Genomic DNA, 25,832 nt, shown 5'->3' with positions numbered 1-25,832 from the left:
CAGACTCTTGTGTGCTGACCAACATTTTGACAAATGCACGATGAGGGGATTTCTCTGTATATCAGAGAATCCTAGAATAGATCTCAGGGCATTTGCAAATACTCCTTGCTGCTGATGGGGGCAAAATCCTTAGCAGTTGGCAAAATTCTGCATGGTGGTGGCACGGCAGTGTGGGGAAGGGGCTGGTTTGGTAGCGCAAGTTGTTCATTCAATAGTACTTGAAAATAGACTATCCTCTCTCTTTCAGGATGTTTGAATAATTCCTTTTGCTGAAGTGTGAACTGGAAGTTAAGATTTTGTTTTCTCCTCTTTCAGACTGAACAGTCTTCATGACAAAGCCTCAGCAGTTTTTCCGTGATACTAATACAGAATTTGGGTAGATGACACACAACACTATGTTATCACATCTGTCAAACTTCATTTTTAAATTTTCTTTTAATTTTAATTTTATTTTTTAAATTTATATCCAAATTAGTTAGCATATAGTGCAACAATGATTTCAGGAGTAGATTCCTTACTGCCCCTTACCATTTAGCCCATCCCCCCTCCCACAACCTCTCCAGTAACCCTCTGTTTGTTCTCCATATTTAAATCTCTTATGTTTTGTCCCCCTCCCTGTTTTTATATTATTTTTGTTTCCCTTCGTTTATGTTCATCTGTTTTGTCTCCTAAAGTCCTGATATGAGTGAAGTCACATGATATTTGTCTTTCTCTGACTAATTTCACTTAGCATAATACCCTATAGTACCATCCACATAGTTGCAAATGGCAAGATTTCGTTCTTTTTGATTACTGAGTAATACTCCATTATATATATATACCACTTCTTCTTTATCCATTCATCCATCAATGGACATTTGGGCTCTTTCCATACTTTGGCTATCGTTGAGAACACTGCTATCAACATTGGGGTGCATGCGTCCCTTCCAAACAGGGCACCTGCATCCCTTGGATAAATACCTAGTAGTGCAATTGCTGGGTTGTAGGGTAGTTCTATTTTTAACATTTTGAGGAACCTCTATACTGTTTTCCAGGGTGGCTGCACCAGTTTGCATTCCCACCAGCAGTGCAAAAGAAATCCTCTTTCTCTGCATCCTCGCCAACATCTGTTGTTGCCTGACTTGTTAATGTTAGCCATTCCGACAGGTGTGAGGTGATACCTCATTGAGGTTTTGATTTGTATTTCCCTGATGATGAGTGATGTTGAGCATTTTTTCATGTGTCTGTTGGCCATCTGGATGTCTTCTTGAGACAACTGTCTATTCACGTCTTTTGCCCATTTCTTCACTGGATTATTTGTTTTTTGGGTGTTGAGTTGGATAAGTTCTTTATAGATTTTGTATACTAACCCTTTATCTGATTTGTCGTTTGCAAATATCTTCTCCCATTCTGTGGGTTGCCTTTTAGTTTTGTTGATTGTTTCCTTCGCTGTGCAGAAACTTTTTATTTTGATGAGGTTCCAGTAGTTCATTTTTGCTTTGCCTCTGGATGAGGTCCCAATAGTTAATTTCTCCTTGCCTCAAGAGACGTGTTGAGTAAGAAATTGCTGTGGCTAAGATAAAGAGGTTTTTGCCTGCTTTCTCCTTGAGGATTTTGATGGCTTCCTGTCTTACATTGACATCTTTCATCCATTTTGAGTTTATGTTTGTTTATGGTGTAAGAAAGTGGTCCAGGTTCATTTTTCTGCATGTCGCTGTCCAGTCTTACCAGCACCACTTGCTGAAGAGACTGTCTTTATTCCATTGGATATTCTTTCCTGCTTTGTCAAAGATTAGCTGGCCATATGTTTGTGGGTCTATTTCCGGGTTCTCTATTCTGTTCCATTGATCTGAGTGTCTGTTCTTGTGCCAGTACCATACTGTCTTGATGATTACAGCTTTGTAGTATAGCTTGAAGTCTGGGATTGTGATGCCTCCTGCTTTGTTTTTTTTTCAAGATTACTTTGGCTATTTGGGGTCTTTTCTGGTTCCATACAAATTTTAGGATTATTTCTTCTAGCTCTGTGAAGAATGCTGGTGTTATTTTGATAGGGATTGTGTTGAATATGTAGATTGCTTTGGGTAGTATCGACATTTTAACATTATTTATTCTTCTTATCCAGGAGCATGGAATCTTTTCCCATTTTTTTGTGTATTCTTACATTTTTTTCATAAGCTTTCTATAGTTTTCAGTGTATAGATTTTTCACCTCTTTGGTTAGATTTATTCCTAGGTATTTTATGGGTTTTGGTGCAATTGTAAATGGGATCAATTCCTTGATTTCTCTTTCTGTTGCTTCATTGTTGGTGTGTAGGAATGCAAACGATTTCTGTATGTTGATTTTATATCCTGCAACTTTGCTGAAATCATGAATCAGTTCTAGCAGTTTTTTGGTGAAATCTTCTGGGTTTTCCATATAGAGTATCATGTCATCTGCAAAGAGTGAAAGTTTGGGCTCCTCCTGGCTGATTTGGATGTCTTTTATTTCTTTGTGTTGCCTGATTGCAGAGGCTAAGACTTCCAATACTATGTTGAATAACAGTGGTGAGAATGGACATCCCTGTCTTGTTCCTGACGTTAGGGGGGATGCTTTCAGTTTTTCCCTAGTGAGGATGATATCATTGTTGCATCTTTCATATATGGCTTTTATGATATCAAGGTATGATCCTCTATCCCTATTTTCTTGAGGGTTTTTTATCAAGAAAGAATGTATTTTGTCAAATGCTTTCTCTGCATCTGTTGAGAGGATCGTGTGGTTCTTGTGCTCTCTTTTATTGATGTGATCTATCACATTAATTGTTTTGTGGATATTGAACCAGCCCTGCATCCCAGGTATAAATCCCACTTGGTCATGCTGAATAACTTTTTAAATGTATTGTTGGATCCAGTTGGCTAATATCTTGTTGAGGATTTTTGCATTCATGTTCATCAGGGAAATTGGTCTATAGTTCTCCCTTTTAGTGGGGTCTCTGTCTGGTTTTGGAATCAAGGTAATGCTGGCTTCATAGAAAGAGTTTGGAAATTTTCCTTCTATTTCTATTTTTTGGAACAGCTTCAAGAGAATAGGTGTTAACTCTTCCTTAAATGTTTAGTAGAATTCCCCTAGAAAGCCATCTGGCCCTGGACTCTTGTTATTTGGAAAGCCATCTGGCCCTAGACTCTTGTTTTTGATTGCTAATAGATTTCTTTACAGGTTATGGGTCTGTTAAAATTTTCTATTTCTTCCTGTTTCAGTCTTGGTAGCATATATGTGTCTAGGAATTTGTCCCTTTCTTCCAGATTGCCCATTTTATTGGCATATGATTGCTCATAATATTCTTTTATTATTGTTTGTATTTCTGCTGTGTTGGTTGTGGTCTCTCCTCTTTCATTCTTGATTTTATTTATTTTGGTCATTTTGTTTTTCTTGTTGATCAAACTGGCTAGTGGTTTATCAATTTTGTTAATTCTTTCAAAGAACCAGCTTCTGATTTCATTGATCTGTTCTCCTGTTTTGTTTTGTTTTGGTTTGGTTTCAGTAGCTTTAATTTCTGCTCTAATCTTTATTATTTCCTGTCTTCTGATGGTTTTGGGTTTTATTTGCTGTTCTTTTTACAACTCTTTAAGGCATAAGGTTTGGTTGTGTATCTGAGATCTTTCTTCCTTCTTTAGGAAGGCCTGGATTGGTATATACTTTCCTCTTATGACTGCCTTTCCTGCATTCCAGAGGTTTTGGGTTGTGGTGTTATCATTTTCATTGGCTTCCATGAACTTTTTAATTTTCTCTTTAACTTCTTGGTTAGCCCATTCATTATTTAGTAGGATGTTCTTTAGTCTCCAAGTATTTGTTACCTTTCCAAATTTTTTTCTTGTGGTTGATTTCGAATATCATAGCGTTGTGGTCTGAAAATATGCACTGTGTGATCTCGATCTTTTTGTACTTGTTGAGGGCTTATTTGTGTCCCAATATGTGGTGTATTCTGGAGAACGTTCCATGTGCACTGGAGAAGAATGTATATTCTGCTGCTTTAGGATGAAATGTTCTTAATATATCTGTTAAGTCTATCTGGTCCAGTGTGTCATTCAAATCCATTGTTTTCTTGTTGATATTTTGATTAGATAATCTGTCCATTGGTGTGAGTGGGGTGTTGAAGTCTCCTACTATTATGGTATTACTATCAATGAGTTTCTTTTTGTTTGTGATTAATTGATTTATATATTTGGGTGCTCTCACATTTGGTGCATAAATTTTTATAATTGTTAGGTCTTCTTGGTGGATAGACCCCTTAATTATGATATAATGCCCTTCTTCATCTCTTGATACAGTCTTTATTTTAAAGTCTAGATTGTCTGATATAAGTATGGATACTCTGGCTTTCTTTTGATGACCATTAGCATGATAGATGGTTCTCCATCCCCTTACTTTCAATCTGAAGGTGTCTTTAGGTCTAAAGTGGGTCTTTTGTAAACAGCATATAGATGGATCTTGTTTTCTTATCCATTCTTTTACCCTATGTCTTTTGATTGGAGCATTTGGTCCATTGATGTTTAGAGTGAGTACTGAAAGATATGATTTTATTGCTATTATGTTGCTTATAGAGTTGGGAGTTTCTGGTGGTGTTCTCTGGTCCTTTCTAGTCTTTGTTGCTTTTGGTGTTTATTTATTTATTTGTTGTTGTTGTTGTTGTTGTTGCTGTTGTTGTTATCTTTTCTCCCCTCAGAGAGTCCCCCTTAAAATTTCTTGTGGGGATGGTTTAGTGGTCACAAACTCCTTTAATTTTTGTTTGTCTGGGAAACTTTTTATCTCTCCTGTTTTGAATGGCAGCCTTGCTGGGTAAAGAATTCTTGGCTGCATATTTTTCTGATTCAGCACATTAAATATATCCTGCCACTCCTTTCTCGCCTGCCAAGTTTCTGTGGATAGGTCTACTGCAAACCTGATCTGTCTTCTGTTGTAGGTTAAGGATTTTTTTTCACTTGCTGCTTTCATAATTCTCTCCTTGCCTATTCTGTGAATTTGACTATGATATGTCTTGTTGATGGTCCATTTTTTGTTGAATCTAATGGGAGTCCTCTGTGCTTCCTGAATTTTGATGTCTGTGTCTTTCCCCAGGTTAGGAAAGTTTTCTGCTATGATTTGCTCACCTAACCCTTCTACCCCTATTTCTCTCTTCCTTTTTTGGGACCCCTATGATTCTGATGTTGTTCCTTTTTTAATGAGTCACAGGTTTGTTTAATTCTTAAATCGTGCTCTGTTGCCTTAATCTCCCTCTTTTTTTCCTGCTTCATTACTCTCCATAAGTTTGTCCTCTATATCACTGATTCTCTGTTAATCCTCATCCATCCTTGCCGCTGTGGCCTCCATTCAAGATTTCAGCTAGTTATAGCATTTTTTATTTCATCCTGACTAGCTTTTACTTCTTTTATATTTGCAGAAAGGGATTCTAATCTATTTGACTCCAGCTAGTATTCTTATTACTGTGATTCTAAATCCTGGTTCAGACATCTTGCTTGTATCTGTGTTGTTCAAGTTCCTGGCTGTTGTTTCTTCCTGCTCTTTCTTTTGGGGTGAATCCCTTCGTTTTGTCATTTTGAAGGGAGAGAAGGAATTAATGAGGTAAAAAAATTTAAGCTCAAACAATAAATTAAAATAAAAAATATTAAAATTAAAAAAATAAACACACACACACACACACACACACACACACACAAATCGAATAAATGATGCCAGATCCTAGGTGTGTTTTGGTCTGGGTGTTGAAAGGGGCTTGATAGATTAAAGAAAAAAGGGAAAAAAAGAAGAAAAAAAAAGGGAATCATTTGAAAGTTTTAAAAAATGAATAAACTGAAGTAGACTAAAATGAAATGATGGAAGTAAAATAGAATTTGAAAAAAATTACACAAAACTAAAAAATGTAGTAGAAAAAAATTAAAGAAAAATATTTAAAAAATTTTTAAACATTTATTTATTTTTGGGACAGAGAGAGACAGAGCATGAACGGGGGAGGGTCAGAGAGAGGAGGAGACACAGAATCTGAAACAGGCTCCAGGCTCTGAGCTGTCAGCACAGAGTCCGACGCAGGGCTCGATCTCACAGACCGCGAGATCATGACCTGAGCTGAAGTCAGCTGCTTAACCGACTGAGCCACTCAGGTGCCCCAAGGAAAAATATTTTTAATAAAAATTGAAAATAAAAATTGGGAATGCAAATTGGTGCAGCCACTCTGGAAAACAGTATGGAGGTTCCTCAAAAAATTAAAAATAGAACTACCCTACAACCCAGCAATTGCACTGTTAGGTATTTATCCAAGGGATACAGGTGTGCTGTTTCGAAGGGGCACATGCACCCCCATGTTTATAGCAGCACTATCAACAATAGCCAAAGTATGGAAAGAGCCCAAATGTCCATCGATGGCTGAATGGATAAAGAAGATGTGGTATATATATACAATGGAGTATTGCTCGGTAATCAAAACAAATGCAATCTTGCCATTTGCAACTACGTGGATGGAACTATAGGGTATTATGCTAAGTGAAATTAGTCAGTCAGAGAAAGACAAATATCATGTGACTTCACTCATATCAGGACTTTAGGAGACAAAACAGATGAACATAAACGAAGGGAAACAAAAATAAAAACAGGGAGGGGGACAAAACATAAGAGACTCTTAAATATGGAGAACAAACAGAGGGTTACTGGAGAGGTTGTGGGAGGGGGGGGATGGGCTAAATGGTAAGAGGCATTAAGGAATCTACTCCTGAAATCATTGTTGCACTATATGCTAACTAATTTGGATGTAAATTTAAAAAAATAATAAAAAAATTGAAAATAAAAATGAATTTTTTCTTTCTGTATGCAAGAAAAAGAAGAGAAATGAAAAAGAAAAAAAAAGAAAAAAAACAGAAAAGAAAGAAAATTGAATAGATGGATTGGTGAACACACTGAAATACTACTGAAATTACTTTGTGTTCCCCTACAAGTCAAACTATGAAGCACTTTATATTTCATAAACTAAGCAGGCAGAGAGACTTGTGTTCCTGAAAAGTGAGGTTGACCCAGTTGGACAGGGCTTAGCGTAACGGCTATATTCTCCACTAGATGGCACTGCTTAGTTTCCTGGGGTGGATTGTTGTGGCACTTGTAGGTGTGTATGCACATGTGTGGGAGCAGTGAAAATGGCATCACCCAGCTACCCAGTCTCTAGTATTGGAACTTTGCTGTCCCCAATCAATAATTTCTCACCTGTCCTTTGTGTTCGGCTTCCGTCTGTTCCCCACTTTTACACAGTCCGTGACCAAGCTCCAGGCAGCACCTCCCTCCTAAATTTTGTCCCAGATGCGACTGTTTTTACCAACCCCTTACTTCTGAGGGACTGTGGCTTTAACCTGTTCTGCCCATCTGCAGGAGGGTCTCATCGAGCAATGGCCAGGTGCCGGCTGCATCCAGAAATGATTGTGGGACTGTGCTGCTTCTGATGCCCAGAAACTGCGGCCAGGTGCCAGCCTGCCCTAGAAAAAGTTCGTGAGATAGTGTAGCAGCAGCGTTTCAGACACTATGGCAAATCATAACACACATCTGGCACCAGGCTTCACCCTTAACAACCTTGTTCCAGCACCAGCGAATGCAGTTGTTCTCCTGGGTCACTGAGGCCTTGCCTTTGGGGACCCACACAGGCTCTAGCAGGTGTCCTTCCAGCAGGGGAACCGCCTCTCCCCGTGTGGCCTGAAGAACTCTGTACTCCACTCTGCTCCTGGGGATTCACCCCACCACAGCACTGCCAGGTATTGTGCTACAGTGTTTCAGACTCTACACTTCCCCTGTTTATAGTCTTAATGGAATTTAAACCTTCTCCTTTCTCCTTTCTCCCTTTTTAGTTCAGTCCCTGTGGCTGTTTCCACTTTTCCACTTTCTCTCCAGCTGCTTTGGGGGAGGGTGCTTTTCCCATATTCCCCCGGCCCTCCATCCTCTCTCCATATGCAAAAGTGGCTCCCTGCCCTCTGTGGCTTCTCTCTCTCCCAGTTCACCTCAGGTACTGTGTACCTGCTGAATTCTGTGGTTCAGGTTGTGCAGATTGTTGTGTTAATCCTCAGATCAGTTTTCTAGGTGTGCAGGATGGTTTAGTGTTGGTCTGGCTGAATTTCATGGACACGAGACACACAGAAAACTATCATGCTGTTCCACCATCTTGGCTCCTCCACCGTCAAATTTCTTTTATATTTTCTTTCTTGTATAAACATTGCACCAGTGTGTGACTTAATCTGCTTCTGGAGTTATCATTCCTACAAACCATGAAGAAAAAGCTGTTGTTGTCCTTTTTTGTGTATGGTGTGAGGAATGAACTGAAGTTCATATTTTTTTGCTTTTGGATATCAAACTCTTCTAACCACCATTTTGTTGAAAAGACAGTCTTTTCTTCATTGTGTTACCTTCTCATCTTTGTCAGAAATCAGTTCACTGTATATGTGGTGGCTTAATTCTAAACTCTTTATTCTGTTCCATTGATCTACTAGTCTATCATTATGACAGTACCACACTCAGTTATTCGCTTTATAGTAAATTTGAAATCAGGAGTATAGGGGCGCCTGGGTGGCTCAGTCGGTTAAGTGTCTGACTGTGACTCAGGTCATGATCTCACAGTTTGTGTGTTCAAGCCCTGCATTAGGCTCCGTGCTGACAGCTCAGAGCCTGGAGCCCGTTCTGTGTCTCCTTCTCTCTCTGCCCCTCCCCTGCTCGTGCTCTGTCTCAAAAATGAATAAATGTTAAAAAAACTTTTTTTTTTTTTGGAATCAGGTAGTGTAAGTTGCCCAAATCTGTTCTTCTTTTTCAAAATCAAACACAGTTTTTAAACTGCTCTTCCTTGCCCCTCTCCTTTAAATTAGTCTTCTTGGGTCCATCTGCTGTGTGTATATTTAAAGCATGGTTCTCAAAGTTTGGTATTTGGGACTTGTTAGAAATGCAAATGATCAGGCCCTAACCCAGATGTTTTGAGCCAGAAAATGAGTTTAACATACACAGTCATTCTTTAAAACTCAGTTCTCTTTCCTCTGGGCATGTGTGTCTTTGTGTCCCCTTTTTATAAAGATACCCATCATTTTGGATTAAGACCCACCCTAATGACCTGTTTTAACTTCATTATCTACAAACTTCTATTTCCAAAGAAAGTCCCATTCACAGGTACTGAGAGGTTAGAACTTCATTATCAGGGGGATGCAGTTCAACCCCTAACAGTGATAATAGGGAGAACTAAGGCTTAATAACAACTGTTCTAGAAGGAATCTTTGCATGTGAAGTTGCAAGTTTTATCAGTTCCACTTGTTACAAAATGTAACAGTTACCTTTGGGAAAGGTGAAGTGATCACTTTGCCTTATTTTAATAAAAGAAACAATAGTCCAAAAGAGAAAACAAGATTATTACTTGTATAGCACCTATGAGGAGGGATGAACAGGAATTTGACCAACAATTTCCTAGAACAACATCTAACATACTTCTTGACATATAGCATGTACTCAGTAAATGAAAGGAAGTGTTCAGAGTTGATGTGGAGATGAACATTCATTCATCGATACTAACAGCAATGGCTGCATTTGATAAGTTCTTCCTGTGTGTTTGGCACTATGCTAAGTACTTCACATGTATCTCAGTGATCCTTAACACCAACTTGGTACTGTAACATCTCTCTCTCTCCCTCTCTCTTTCTCTCTTTTTGACAGGCGGGTGGGGCAAGAGGAAGAGGGAGAGAAAGAATCTTAGGCAAGCTCCAACCTGGCACAGAGCCTGACCTCACAACCATGAGATCATGACCTGAGCCAAAATCAAGAGTTGGATTAACTGAATGAACCACCTTGGCACCCCTGCAGCATCTTCTTTTTACAGATGAGGCTTAGAGAGATGAAATATGAAGTGACTTGCTCAATGTCATGACCAGAAAGTGGCAAAGAAAGGATTTCAGTCCATTCAAATTAGTTTGAAAACTCACTACAAAAAAAAAAAAATCTTTTTTTTTGAAGTATAATATGTGTACAAAAAAGTGTACATATTATAAATGGAGAGAAAGCCCATGTTTTTAACTACTGTGGTATTTTTATCTCTCTTTGTAACTCATTTTCACAAAACTTTTATTGAGCACCTATTATATAATAGTTTAATGATTAGATCACCTTTGTTGTTCAGTAAAACTGGTGCTTAGGATGGCAGATCTCCTGTCTATCTTCTGATCACAGAAGTCCCCAAATTTCAGACTAAAGAGTTTCATATTCATCCTTGGGCAAATTGGTGTCATTAAAGGTTTTAAAGCAAGGTAGAGACATAATTAAATTGAAGTTTAAGGCACATGCTTTGGGCAGGATTGGGATAATAATAAGTCCACTGTTTCTAAAATCTACCATACTGAGATGGTGATCCTGTATAGAAAAGGAGTCACTTTTAAGTCTTGTTAAGAATCACCTTTGTCCTGATTGAAGGGAAATAGTCTGCCACACTATAAACTTCGTGAAAGTAGAGGCTCTGTATATTGGAAAATGGTCACTGAAAGGTGCCTAAGATTGTTTTAATCCTCTGTGAGCACATTAAATACTCCCGTGAAAGACTCTGGGCAGAACTGTGCAAGACTATGTTTCTCCATTGTTGTAATATTGCACTTCATGCTGGGCTTTCAGAGAAGCAAGTGAGGAACAGATGCCTGCTTGTTTCTCCCTTATATCTAGAAAGTACGCAGTAAGAGACTTACTGCCTCATCATTGCTCAGAAAAATGCAAGTCAAATCCCATGATTTGCTTCTTTGACCTTTTTGCTGTGCTCCCTGCAGAAGAAATGAGCTTAGTGTGTTGTCTGACTTACCACTGCTACCATCGAGCTATCTATCAGACAAGCAGTGGTTCTGACAGTTTTCTGACTTTTTTTTTTGGCCTCCCACAGGTGATTCTCAGTACTGGCTTATGTGTGTTCCATGGAAGAGCTGTCTCAGAAATGGGGAAAAAATGTCCATCCATATTTTAGAAGGAAATTCATAGAAAAATATAGGATGATGGCTCTTAATCAGGAGACTCATGTTAGAAATTAAGAAACAGGATTAAACCCAACCATGAATTTTGATCCTCATGTATGATGTGGAGTGGTAGAGTTGAAAGAACATGGACTGAGAATCAGGAAACCTAGGTTCTTTTTTGATTGTGTCTTGAACTTATTTCCTAAATCCTCAATTTCCTTCCATACAAAGGAGCTGAAAGACTGTCCCTGTACAGATATGTCTGAGGAAATGGACCCAAGAAAAGTGCCCCAGGATGCTCATGCTGGAAAACCAAAATGTTTCCAAAGACATTGAAGGAAGAACCTATAATAGGTCTTAAAGAGTTATTTAGACTTGATAGCTTTTCTTAAGTTTTTAGCGAATCTTAATAAACACCACTTTTTCTTTACTTTTTTCTTCTCATTTCCTTTCTTTTTTCCTTCATTTCATTTTTTCTTTCTGACAATTAGAATCTGCATAAAAATAAATACTACAAAAAAAAAAGAAGATTGAGATTGCTTTTTGGTATGAAGAAAACAAGGAGAGGGAATTGGTGGTTTGAATGTTTTTGTCTTCTGTTCAGTGAGCTAAATGTAATGACAGAAATCCTGCCATTCTACTGGGAAAAAGATGGTGGCTACATTTCCTTGGTGTAGGGAGAGGCAGTGAATTTTTCTAGGTTGCTGCTTAGTTCAATATCCAGTGACTCTATAGAAGACATTTATAAGTTTTTGATCCATCTGGGCATTCTTCTCCCTTTGGCTGGCCCACTTGGGCTAAATAATAACAATTTTTAGAATGCTAGCTGTGGGCTCTAAAATAATGAGTTTGTGGCTTTGTGAAAAATTCTACATTTTTCAGTTTTCTTCCACTACCTTTCAAAACTGTTATTTAGATCTTCATTGTAACTTACCACATTCTGCCTTGTATTTTTATGGTTACTTATATAAACATATAGACCAGTATAATCTCCTTGAAGGCAGAAACTGTGTTTTTGGCTTTTGGTAATTGTGAAGGATGCTTAGTGAGATGCCTTGGCACAGGGAAGATGTTCCTTGAATTGAACTCAATTGGGTTGAATTCCCCTGGGTTGTCTAGCAATTAGGGCACTAGCTTAAATGAAATCAATGCTTTCCTGTAATCTGTTCAACTTGCCTACTTCAGGTATTGGGCAGGACTACCAGACCCAGACAGTGCAGATTCAGAATACAATATGTGACACATGACTTAAGCATGGAAATATTATTCTTAGGTCTCAGTGCACAGAAAGATGAATAGTTTTTAGCCTGGAGACAAAATGGAAATAAATGGTCAATTCCAGAGTCTAGATCTGTTGTAACAGAAGCAACTACTAATAGATGCCTCTCTGGGTCACTTGTGCAGAAGGAACTTAAAATTCTGATGGCTTCATCCTGGAAAGGGGAACAAATAGATAAATGTATGGAGATAAGCAGCGTGATAAGGGGCACAGAACATAAATCTTCCTGATAACTAGAGGGGCAATGACCGGGCAGAGAAAGTTCATAGGCCAATTATTGCAGGATGTTCTAGAAGTCAACACTTGCCCTTCACTTCATGCTTTGCCAACGATACAAGTGATTCTGAGAAAGTGACCCTGAGGGTAAAATATTATGACATAAAACAGAACTATTGATTTAAAAATATTTTGAGGACAGAGAAAATTACTTCTTCCTGCATGACAGGTACATAGGATGATGACCAGAGTGTTGATAAATACTCCATCATAATCTCACAAGTAATAAATACCCATTTGGAAAGCAGTCTCAACTGACTGCTATGAGCTACTACTATCTGCAGTTGAGGGAAAAGTAAAGAAAGGCGCCTTCCATTAAGTGAAACCAACTCCAAGAACATGATAAGGATACCCAAGGAGTTGGTCTAGTGGTGAGCTAGAGAAGGGAGTATATGGCATTGGAGAGGTCTGTGATGCTAAACAACCAATTATTGTTCTACGAATTATCCCTGTGAGGAGACCAAACACCAGGCAAATAAATGGGTGGACACACCTGAGAGCAAGGGGATTACTGATTACTTTCATAGCTAGTAGAATGAAATGTAAGAATTTGGTCTCCAGACTCTGGAGGATGCTTTAGGTACTCAAAGATTCAGGTAAACTGTGTCCAAGGCTTCTTTCTGGATCAACTTTGAAAAACATAATAGGCCCCAAACATATTTTCATCATGGTATGTATTTGCAGGTGAAGATACATGCATTTTATAACCAGTAGCATTGATCACTCAAGTTTGCACTTAACTAACTGGGAACTAGGAAAAACTCATTTATTAATTTATTTAGGAAATGTATTCAGCATCTACTCTATGCTGGATACTGTCCATGCACTGAAGATGGAGTACAAGACAAAACCTGCCTTTGTCTAGCCTCTTCTAGTAAATACAATATAACCTAGATTAAGTAATAATTGGTGCTATGAGGTTAAATTATGGTAGGGGATAGAGAGAGGGTGTGCAAATGTTGATAAGAGGTGGAGAGAATTTGTATTCTGGCTTCTAAAAGCTATGTAGTCTTGCATAATTCTCTTCCCCTCTCTGGGCCTAGAGTTCTTCATTTGTTAAATGAGAGGGTCAGGCCAGATTAAACTACCTATGACTTTTTTCTTCCATTCTTCAAGAACCCTTATGTCAGGTGTGCTGACATTATGCTGGTAAGAATGCAATGGCACTTTGCCATTTTACATTTCACAAGCTGAGTTGCTCTTATCCTCTGGTGTACAAGTTTTCCCTCTTACTTGCAGATAAAAAACAAAATCCCCAGTCAGACTGTTGGGTCCAGCTTGGGTCATGTGTCACACCTGAACTACTTCCTGTATTCAGGAGAACAGGATACAATGATTAGTCTGGTGCTCAACTGTAAAGAGTGTATGTGGAAGGGAAACATAGGGGGAGACTCTGTGATGGGCAAACTGATTTTTGTTGTGATATTCCTAAAAGAAAAGGCTAAATGATTCTGAGCAGACCAACCCTGCAAATGTCCCTTGCATCAGAGTTCCTATCTGCAAGAGACAGAGGCTGAATCTAGCTGGATAAGCATGAGTTTGTTAAAATGAATGTTGTGGAACACAGATTTTTTGTGAAGTCTGGAGACAAGGTTTGAAGCTATCCCCCAAATCCAGACATTAAATTGTTCTGAAGATGCCACCACCAGTAAACCTTGGATGTCACAGTTTGTACAGCTGTTATTTCTTCAGCATGAACATGGCCTTTCTATAACTTAGTGATGCCAGGAGGGAAGGAGTGGTCTCTTCATCTCTTCCCTTTGCTTCAAAAGCTCCTTAGTCAGTGTCTAGCATGGAAAGGTCACATGGAAGGACTTTCTCCCTCTGTCTATGAGCCCTAACAGAGTGCCTTATGCAGCCTAGATGTCAGCTTCCCGAGAAGTAAGGAAAAAGCCAGAGTTTCCATCACAAAAGCATGCTTCATGTCAGGAGTTACAGAAAGAAAGTTGAGGTCTCAACAAGGTGATAGGTGTCTAATGTTTTCCTAGACAAATTCTGTCACCCCTTTGAATGAATGTCATCTGTGTTCTTTTCAAATGGCCTTTTTGAAGTTTGCTAACATAAAACTGAAAGGTCCATCTGCTGAGTGTCATAGGTCTTTCACCTACTTGGGTTCACAATGACTTTCCTTCCCTGCTGACCACAAGGCAATTTTCATAGAGGGTCTTACTTATTAAGTTGCACTCATGTATAAAAGAAAGAAGTAATTTTGATGTGCGCTGGAACAGGGATGTGGTGGTTGCCTAGCTATTGGCAGATGAGCAACTTTGTCTTTGCTTTCTACAATGAAGTTCTTAGAAATTTCCTATTTTAAAATTCTGAGTCTCTGGGCCTGTTTTCCATAGCAGAGAGCACATAGTAGGCAATGAACAAATATTTTTTTGAGTAGATGAATGAGGCAGTGTGAAATCCTGGAAAAAGCCCAAGTTTGGGGGATCTATAGAGTCAAAGGTTGAATTTTATTTCATTTACTCCATAGTTGTGTGGCCTTCAACAACAAACTTAATGGCAATTAACCTCATTTATTCATTAAAAAATGGAGATAGTCCCTACCTTGCAGGTATGTGGCAAGATCAAATGAGGTAGTGTATATAAAATGGCTGGCACATAGTAGGTGCTCAATACATGTTCTCTATTTTATTATTTATGTTAGAATGGTAATTCATTAAGTGTTAAATGAATGAAATAAGAAATGGATGGATGTCATGAGAAATTCCACTGATGAGTGGAGAGCTTCCTAGTGGTTTCTTGGTGGGGTGAGTATCACAGGGATTAGGATTATTTTATGTGATGGCTTGTGAAGGAGAATAGAAACATTTAAAGTCAAGCCCAGAATCTGCTCTCATGGCTTCACATGCTGTCAATTGTCTCTAGAATATCCTTGCCCTACCTAATACCTCCATATCTTCTATAGCATCCTATTTCAGGAGTCATCTTTTCCTTAAAGAAACCTTTTTTGACTCCTCAGATAAGGCTGGGCACTGTGCCATTGCATGTTTACTCCTGAGTAGCATTTGTCATCATGCTTAAGTAGACTTGGATCACTAGCAATCAGTGCACTACCGGATTCTTTGAAGTTGAAGGAAGGAATGGATGGATTGTTACTCAAATTACACAATTGGATCTGAGACTCTGAGCAAGTCTAATCTAGGCTCAGATTTCCTTGGTAATAAAATGAGGATGAAACTCTGACCTCAATGCCTCCCACCAGCATTGTGAAGATCATCTGGGACTGTAGAGATAACCTAGCAGGGCCTTACTTTTCAATACTCAGAAGAGCAAGGTTTGGTTAAGAACAGGTTTTTGCTTGACTAATGCAATACAACTACCTTTTATTGTGTTAGGTGGAGATTGCAAGATAACAGGATTTTAAGTAACTCTGGTGAAAATGTAAATTGGAGAAACTGGGGCAGTTGTCCAGGAGAGAGACTAGGGGTTTGGAGAGAATTCTAGAAATATTCCTTCTATCAATGAATCCATCAGTAACAGTTATATTACTCAACAGTGCTTTTGGAGTTGAGTTTCCAAGGTTTTGTTTGAGGGGTGGGGTGGGATACAGTAGAGTATAGAGAGTGGGCAGGATCCCTAATTGTTCTTACTGCCTTCAGCATGGCCATGGGCCACATGAAGCATGGTCCATCAGGGTGTAGGCAGTTTGATTTAAAAATGTAAAAGTGGTTTGTGCTGAAACCAGTCTGCGAGGTGGGTTATGAAGTGGATCCATATACTGTTTCTTCTGTTTTAGAAACTGGATTACCCTTCTAGACCATCTGATAAATGGCCAAATGTCTTCTTGGATCAATCCTTTTCTTCCTTCCCCATTTCTCATTGCTTTGTCCCAGGCTAACTTATAAATGAGTCTAAGTTTATTTTAAGCATTCAGATTCTTCTAGTTCTGTTTTCTTCATACTGCCCTCTGTACCAGTTTAGTACTTAAGTATTATTCTAATCTTTACTCACTTTTGTGGCCCAAGGTTAATCTCAGGATTAATCTATCAGCTATATAGATATTTGTATGAAACTAGATAATAAATGCTTATATTTTAATCATGCTAATCCCTGAAACAGGGAACAAAAGGCATTATTTCCCATTAGCAGGGTTTCAGAAACCACCTAGTAAGTAGAGGATCATTTTCAATCTTGATGACATATGAGAGAAATAGGTAGTTACCATGCTTACATGGGAAGGTCATTTATGGTTGGAGTAGTCTAATTCTATTCCCTTTAACAGGGCATAGAGGACTGGTATCACTGTTGAGATAATTATCAGAACAATTCTACTGACTTGTTCATCAGTGGAATACACTACATTCTTTTGTTTTTAAACTTATAAATCAGCAAACTAAGTCTCCAAAGGCTAAATGTTAAATGTCTAAGACATCCGAATGAAATCCACTATTATAAATATGAACCTGTTGAAGTGATGAGTTTCTCATAGGCAGAACAGATAAATAAATTGTTCAGACACAGCACCACTTGAAACAAGTAAAACTTTATTGGCTGTATCTACCCCTACTCTGCTTTACCTCTTGGCACCAAATAGGATTGAAAATTCATAGTTAAGGGGGGAACCCCATATATGGGAAATACCCAAAATTCCTTACCCCAAATTTCAGTACTAGTGAATTTTGAAAATGATAATATTTGGCCATGGATTTCAGTGGTGCCAGGTGGGTGGTTACTTTTTGTTTGGGGATTATCCATAGTACAAACAAACCTTTGGGAAGACAGATATTTTAGCTCCATCTGGAGAAGAAGTTCCTAATAAAGTGGTCCAAAGAAGGAATGTGTCACTTCAAGAAGTCATTAGTTTCCTATTATAATAGTTATTTCATCAGTAATTGTTCATTGAATTGTGTGAGGATGCAGTAGAGGGGTTTCAAGCATTGAATAAGACTGGGGTATATGTACTGGCATTATGTTTTATGCTGAGCTAGGGTTTTAAGGTCAGCAGTTACAAACACCCTTGAAAATCTGTCATGAAGGTACTATCATGGAAAGCCACAAACTCTGTCAATAGGTTAAATGCTCCTGCTTTGTCTTCTAGCCTTGGAGATGACTGCTGTTTCTTTAGTTGGACACTGATTTAGGTAATTTATGAGTGCCATAGCAAGAAGGTGATATAGTGTCTTCAAACATTACAACTAGAACATCACCCTCTGGGCACAGTGCTCATGTGATGAGAGTTTGAGAGAGTTTCAGAGTTCTTGAGGACCAGGTGGGCCAGAATTAGGAAAGGTAAGTGACTAAAGAAACATGAAATTTCTCTCCTCTTATCATAGGTCTTTCTCCTGCAACAGGCATAGGTTCAATTAGGCGCAATGGTAGGTTAGCATTTTATGTTATTCAGTTGCTATTTTTTTCTCTTTCCTTCTCTCTTGTTGAATTTGGGTAACTAAATGTACAGTTGACTCGACTCTTGCATGAGTGTCCTTCTAAGCATAAGATTTTGTGTTTTCAAGAGACCTACAGGCCAATATCCCTGATGAATATGAATGCAAAAATTCTCAACAAGATACTAGCAAATTGAATTCAACAGGTTATAAAAAGAATTATTCACCATGATCAAGTGGGATTCCTGGGCTGTAGGGCTGGTTCAATATCCACAAATCAATCAATGTGATACATCACATTAATAAAAGAAAAGATAAGAACCATATGATCCTGTCAATTGATGCAGAAAAAGCATTTGACAAAATTCAGCATCATTTCTTAATAAAAACCCTCAAGAAAGTCAGGATAGAAGGAACATACTTAAACATCATGAAAGCCATTTATGAAAAGCCCACAGCTAACATCATCCTCAATGGGGAAAAACTGAGAGCTTTTTCCCTGAGATCAGGAACACGACAGGGATGCTCACTCTCACCGCTGTTGTTTAACATAGTGTTGGAAGTGCTAGCATCAGCAATCAGACAACAAAAGGACATCAAAGGCATCAAAATTGGCAGAGATTAAGTCAAGTTTTCACTTTTTGCAGATGACATGATATTATACATGGAAAACCCGATAGACTCCACCAAAAGTCTGCTAGAACTGATACATGAATTTAGCAAAGTCACAGGATACAAAATCAATGTACAGAAATCAGTTGCATTCTTATACACTAATAATGAAGCAACAGAAAGACAAATAAAGAAACTGATCCCATTCACAACTGCCCCAAGAAGCATAAAATACCTAGGAATAAACCTAACCAAAGATGTAAAAGATCTGTATGCTGAAAACTATAGAAAGCTTATGAAGGAAATTGAAGAAGATATAAAGAAATGGAAAAACATTCCATGCTCATGGATTGGAAGAATAAATATTGTTAAAATGTCAATACTACCTAAAGCTATCTCCACATTCAGTGCAATCCCAATCAAAATTGCACCAGCATTCTTCTCGAAGCCAGAACAAGCAATCCTAAAATTCCTATGGAACCACAAAAGGCCCGGAATAGCCAAAGTAATATTGAAGAAGAAGACCAAAGCAGGAGGCATCACAATCCCAGACTTTAGCCTCTACTACAAGGCTGTAATCATCAAGACAGCATGGCATTGGCACAAACACAGACACATAGACCAACGGAATAGAAGCGACACTCCAGAATTGGACCCACAAAAGTATGGCCAACTAATTTTTGACAAAGCAGGAAAGAAGATCCAATGGAAAAAAGACAGTCTCTTTAACAAATGGTGCTGGGAAAACTGGACAGCAACATGCAGAGGGATGAAACTAGACCACTTTCTTACACTATTCACAAAAATAAACTCAAAATGGATAAAGGACCTGAATATGAGACAGAAAACCATCAAAACCCTAGAGGAGAAAGCAGGAAAAGACCTCTCTGACCTCAACCACAGCAATTTCTTACTTGACACATCCCCAAAGGCAAGGGAATTAAAAGCAAAAATGAACTATTGGGACCTCATGAAGATAAAAAGCTGCACTGCAAAGGAAATAATCAACAAAACTAAAAGGCAACCAACGGAATGGGAAAAGATATTTGCAAATAACATATCAGACAAAGGGCTAGTATCTAAAATCTATAAAGAACTCACCAAACTCCACACCCAGAAAACAAATAATCCATTGAAGAAATGGGCAGAAGACATGAATAGGCACTTCTCCAAAGAAGACATCCAGATGGCCAACAGGCACATGAAAAGATGCTCAACGTCGCTCCTCATCAGGGAAATACAAATCAAAACCACACTCAGATACCACCTCATGCCAGTCAGAGTGGCTAAAATGAACAAGTCAGGAGACTATAGATGCTGGCGAGGATGTGGAGAAATGGGAACCCTCTTGCACCATTGGTGGGAATGCAAACTGGTGCAGCCGCTCTGGAAAACAGTGTGGAGGTTCCTCAAAAAATTAAAAATAGATCTACCCTATGACCCAGCAATAGCACTGCTAGGAATTTACCCAAGGGATACAGGAGTGCTGATGCATAGGGGCACTTGTACCCCAATGTTTATAGCAGCACTTTCAATAAGAGCCAAATTATGGAAAGAGCCTAAATGTCCATCAACTGATGAATGGATAAAGAAGTTGTGGTTTATATACACAATGGAATACTACTTGGCAATGAGAAAGAATGAAATATGGCCTTTTGTAGCAACGTGGATGGAACTGGAGAGTGTTATGCTAAGTGAAATAAGTCATGCAGAGAAAGACAGATACCATATGTTTTCACTCTCATGTGGATCCTGAGAAACTTAACAGAAGACCATGGGGGAGAGGAAGGGGGAAAAAGTTACAGAGAGGGAAGGAGGCAAACCATAAGAGACTCTTAAAAACTGAGAATAAACTGAGGGTTGATGTGGGGTGGGAGGGAGGGGAAAGTGGGTGATGGGTATTAAGGAGGGCACCTGTTGGGATGAGCACTGGGGGTTGTATGGAAACCAATTTGACAATAAATTTCATATTAAAAAAAAGATTTTGTTTTCTACTCAATGTGTTTCTAGACATCTAGTTTAAGAAGTTGATAACCCTTTACCCCACAGTTGCCGAACTATTGCACAGGTCACAGAGCAAATTCAGCTGTCACTTGTTTTTGTAAATAAGGATTTATTGGAACACAGGCTTGCCCATTTTTTTTTTATACACTCGGGCTGCTTTCAAGCTGCAATGGAAGAGTTGAGTAGTTGAAATAATAAGTGTATGGCCCACAAAGGCTAAAATATTTACCATCTTGCCCTTTACAGGAAAGTTTCCTCACTGCTGCTCTAGGTGTGCCCCCTCCCTCTCCCCCCCCCCATCTTTTTCTCATGGCTAAGGAAACATGCATATACTTATCCACTTGCTCATAAAATGGCTTCCTGTAAGGCAGGAATTTTCTAATGATTCTGGGAAATAGCTCACCTGCCTAAGCCCTCCGACCCAGAATATTAGTGCTTGCTTTCCCACCCACTAAACTGAAACAAAGAACTCCTATAAAAACAATCCATGAAACACTGCTTATCTCTATATCAAAACTGTCAATAAAAATCAACCCCCATCTCTTGGGTGAGAAATTCTGCAAATTATTATGGCTTAAGAGAAAGATATTTATCTCATCCCTTGTTTCACCAGCTTTCTCTGCCTGATTAGCTTGGGCAGAATTTAATTTTGCATTTGAAGATTTCAGATTAGATTAAAAGAAATGTTTGTTCAGAGGAGTGGGTAGGAGCTATACCTATGTGTGGAAATGCTGATATTAAACCTTGTGATTAAACTTAGCTAAAAAATGCTTTATTTTTTTTAATGTGCCAAAGGAGGCTTATATTTCTTCCGACCTCAATTTCCCTGAATAGAGCTGAGTGAGATTTCCTAGCAAAGTACAGAGCTGCTTATCTTGAGGTGGAAAAAAAAAAGTGTCATTAACTGATTCCTGCTGAGGCATCATATTTAGAAGCCCTAATGGTAAGCTCGCTAACTTAAGATCAGGGAAGGGGAAATTATTGCTTATTATAGGACTATTTCCACCCCTGATTTGAGTCCTTGTTTGGTGTGATCATTCTGCTGGCTTGGGAACATAGTAAAAGGGGCTAGTGGTGCTAGTTCTTTTTATCTCCATCCTCCATCACAACTGTTAAAGGAAGCATCTGCTTCCACAGAGCAATAAGTTAGTCATTATATATGGTCACGGTTTATTTCCTAAAATAATTTTTATGCAGCCTTGGCACTTTGCTTTTGTTGTTTCCAAAAAGGCTGGAAAAAGCCTGTAAATTTTGTTAACAAACAACTTTTTAGGTGAGGCATTTATTATCTCAGCTCTGGTACCAGTCAGCTCCTTCTCTGAATTAAGAAACTTCCATTCTCTAGGTCTCAGATTCTTCATCTGTAATATGAAAGGATAGATGATTGATGTGGGTCTTGATTTCTGATCTTCCAAGAGGTGGTGTTGTTCAAAACTACCAACTTTGCTCTTCTGGTTTTTCATATGATGACAGTGTTGATTACATGTAGAAGGTTGGAATATGCTACAGACGTCTCCATTTACCTTTTTCGCTCCCAACTCTCTACTGGAGGAGCGATCACCTTCCATCGTTCCTTAGAGTAGCTTCCAATCTCCCTCTTTTTTCTTCACCTCCTTCTTAGTCTCTCAGGCGTCCCTCCTTTTGCTCCTTACTCCATCTTCACTTTATCTCTTTATTTCTGCATGTTTTCACCACTGCCCTCCATCCTGCCTTATTTATTTTCCCACTTTCATCCTTCTGCCTCCCACCCCCATTTTTGCAGATTTGTTTTGAAATCCCCTTGGAACACACTTGTGAATCTGCCTTCTCTGAATCTGCTTTCAGTTTTGAGGTTCTTAGGTAAAATGCCTTTGCTGGAGGTGTTAGGCAGAACATTAAGTGTTCTAAGGACCTATGAAGGTCAAGTACCTGTCTGCTGGAATAAATGGAGCTTCATAGTGAGACCAAGTCGATACAATGAGAAGATCCCAATGGATTTTCCTTCTCTGTTAGCCCATCGTGAAACCAATCATAATATACCTCCTTGAAGATTGAACTCAGGGATTTGGAATCAGTGAGGTTCTTTGTAACTGTACGTGAAGGAGTAGGAGGGGATGGGTGGGAATGGAGAGGTAAGTGGGCCAGGCAGCCTTTTAAGAAAAGTATCTTAAAATACTTTTCCAGTGCTGATTCATGCTTGTCCTCTGTCCTTATTGTCTTGTGTACAGAACGACTAGAAATGATTCATCATGAAATTCAAAGTCCTCAAACCCCCTGAATTGGGATTTAAATATGTATTCCATACATTTTTGATATAGTCCTGAAACAGGTATAGAAAGCTTGTGACCATGAACTTCATATCTTTCATGAATTAATCCTGCATTATGTACAGAAATGAGTTTAATCCATTAGTAATATATATGTTGATTGGAAAGTCACTGTGATTGCTTATAGCCGGAGGTCCATCATATAGAAGAGGAAGCAGAACTTGAGTGGTTGGTTGCAAATTACAGGAAGGTAAAATTTGGCAGGGTATAAGGAAAGAATTTTTAATAAGCACATCTTCTCCATGAAGTAACAGGCTTCTGAGTTTCCAGTTCAGGAGAAGCTAGGAAGACAGTTTGCATGGGATTCATTCATTCATTCATTCATTCATTCATTCAGCAAATATTTACTTAGTACCTACTCAAAGTCAAGCACTCTTCTCACTTCGGGGACCCAGCAATGAACAGAGATAACTAGATGATTTGGGTATCACATGTGTGGCTTTAAGATTTCTCATACGTTGAAAATGATTTTTTTTTTCAGCTTTTAGGAATGGGGATTTTAATTAGCTAAAAATAAAAGAAACCATCACACATGAACGATCAGTTTTTCTGGAATTACAATGAAGTAAAACTTACTTGTAACTGAAATTATACTAAACACAATGGTTTATCAAATTAGTCTCTGTGGATTTCTCATGTCATAGGATTACCATTCTGAATATCAGTTACAAGTCCCAGAAAAAAGCTGGTCATTTGTGCTTGACTTGGATGATGAGTAAGTAAGCATTCACTTATCGTACTAGTTTTTTTAAAAGCTGGTATTGAAATGCATTTGTATTTCTAAAGATAAAACCTGTAGAGGAAACTGAGAAGAAGGATCTCTGGTCCCTTTCTTCCATTTTTGCCTTCTTCTCCCACCTCTAGAATCTTCTTTTGTTTGCTTGAAAGATTACGGTGTCCTCAGGGCCCAACGCTCCCATGCTTCATTTGTTTCATATCTTCCCTAACCCTTCCAAAGTACGTAGATTTTTCTAAATCATACATTTTTAACACCTCTCCTCTCATCTCTCAAGTAAATATTCTTTCCTCTCTCCTGCCTCCCAAACTGTTACCGTAACAATAAGAACATGACCACATTGAGGAGGCCACATTGTCTGGTACAATGCTTCTTAAGCATACACATTATATACATGCATACATCTCTCTGTGGCTCTTATTAGGATGTTGATTAAGCTTCAGCAAGTCTGGCTTGGGGCTTGAAATTCTGCATTTCCAACGAGCTTCCAAATGCTGCTGCTGCTGCATTTTGAATTAAAATATGAGTAGCAAGAATTTCATGGATTTAGAATTAGGAACTTCTCAATTTTATGACCTTGGGAAAGTTACCTACCTCCATGGGCCTAGTTATTTCTTATATGTATAAGAATGAAGATAAATCAGTCCCCCTTTTCTCTGTATACTCTTCAATGTAAGTTCAACTGGTCTTTGTACACAGAAATCTACTTCCTATCACAGAGGGGGGTTTGTGAATGCCATTTGGTCACATTTTATGTCAAGATAATACAGGCTGTAATACTCTCATTGGGATGCATTGGAATAGGAAGAGTGAACTCCTTCTTTAGACATAATTGCTACTGTACTGGATCAAATCCTACCATCTGACCATCTTATTGTGTTCCCTTAGGAAAAAACAAGACTCGCTTCCTGGAGGTACATTTGACATTCTTATGGTCAGGGTCACCTGGGAGAAGTTACTGCCATGGAACCCAACTTATCCCTGGTACACTCTTGGGACAAATTTGAACCAACTTTTCTGTACTGGTCTGTTCTTGAATCTGGCACTTAGCAGCTCTCTAAATTTAGTGGGCATTTTCTGCTTTAATGAATATCTAACTGTGTAAATATAGATGTTGTCTGGTCAGCACTTTCCCTAGCAGTATTTTCCAGAGATAATTTGCCTGCAATAAACTCCTGAGGCAAACATGCTTCCCCTCTACCAGTCCTGCACAAACAGCTGATCTAGGCTTGGGGACATAAATAACCTCTTTGCAGAGAGACACTTACCTCCAGAGAGTCCCAAACTTTGTCAGGGCAGTCTTTATCTTAAAAGTGACTGCCTTTCTTATGTATGTATGTATGTATGTATGTATGTATGTATGTATGTATATATGTATGTATGTATATATCTAAATTCAAGTTAGTTAACATACAGTATAGTATTGGTTTTGGGAGTAGAACCCAGTGATTCATCACTTACATGTTAACACCAAGTGCTCATCCCAACAAGTGCCCTCTTTAATGCCCATCACCCATTTAGCCCATCCCCCCAACCACCTCCCCTCCAGCAACTCTCACTTTGTTCTCTGTATTTAAGAGTCTCTTAGAGGCCTTTCACGTTTCTATTGGTTGAGTGTCTGGATTCCTACTGGGACTTGATATTGGTAAGCATGGTCCTTCTTCATGGCTGTTTATGTTTTTATTTTTTATTTTTTAAATGTTTATTTATTTTTGAGGAGAGAGAATGCATGCGTGAGCAGGGGAGGGGCAGAGAGAAAAGGAGACAGAAGATTCAAACAGGCTCCATGCTGTCAATGCAGAGCCTGATGTGAGGCTCCATCACAGAACTGTGAGATCACGACCTGAGCTGAAGTTGGACACTTAACCGACTGAGCCATCCACATGTCCCAGGACTGGGTATGTTTTTAGAGCTAGATGTTCTTTGAGACGAACTAGTCTAGTGGCTCTTAATTTGGAATCCAGGATGACTTTGGAGGGGGACTTAATTTACAAATCCCTTCAAAATACATGTATAGTTTGGAGGGTATGGAGACTGCTCATAGCATTCATCAGATTCTGAAGAATTCTGTAATTTAAAAAAAAATTAAGATCTTTAACCCAATTAGGTCCTCTAATTCCCAAGCACCTCTTTTTCAAACACATAAAATAATGATTAACTTTTGCCTGCATTTTATAGTTCTTAAATGCAACAAAGTTATTGTGTTAGGCACTGTGGAGTGTGCAAGGAGATGGAATGAGCAATCGCTGCATTTTATATCTTATATTATTCATTAATTCATCAAGTAATTGAGGATTAAAATTACATGGCATTCCTTATTTAGACTGAGGTACAGAGATAAAA

Source organism: Panthera tigris, chromosome A2 (genome assembly GCF_018350195.1).
Source record: "Panthera tigris isolate Pti1 chromosome A2, P.tigris_Pti1_mat1.1, whole genome shotgun sequence".
NCBI classification, from domain to species: domain Eukaryota; kingdom Metazoa; phylum Chordata; class Mammalia; order Carnivora; family Felidae; genus Panthera; species Panthera tigris.
The sequence above is the reverse complement of the archived record's forward strand: the minus strand, read 5'-3'. Positions refer to the sequence as shown.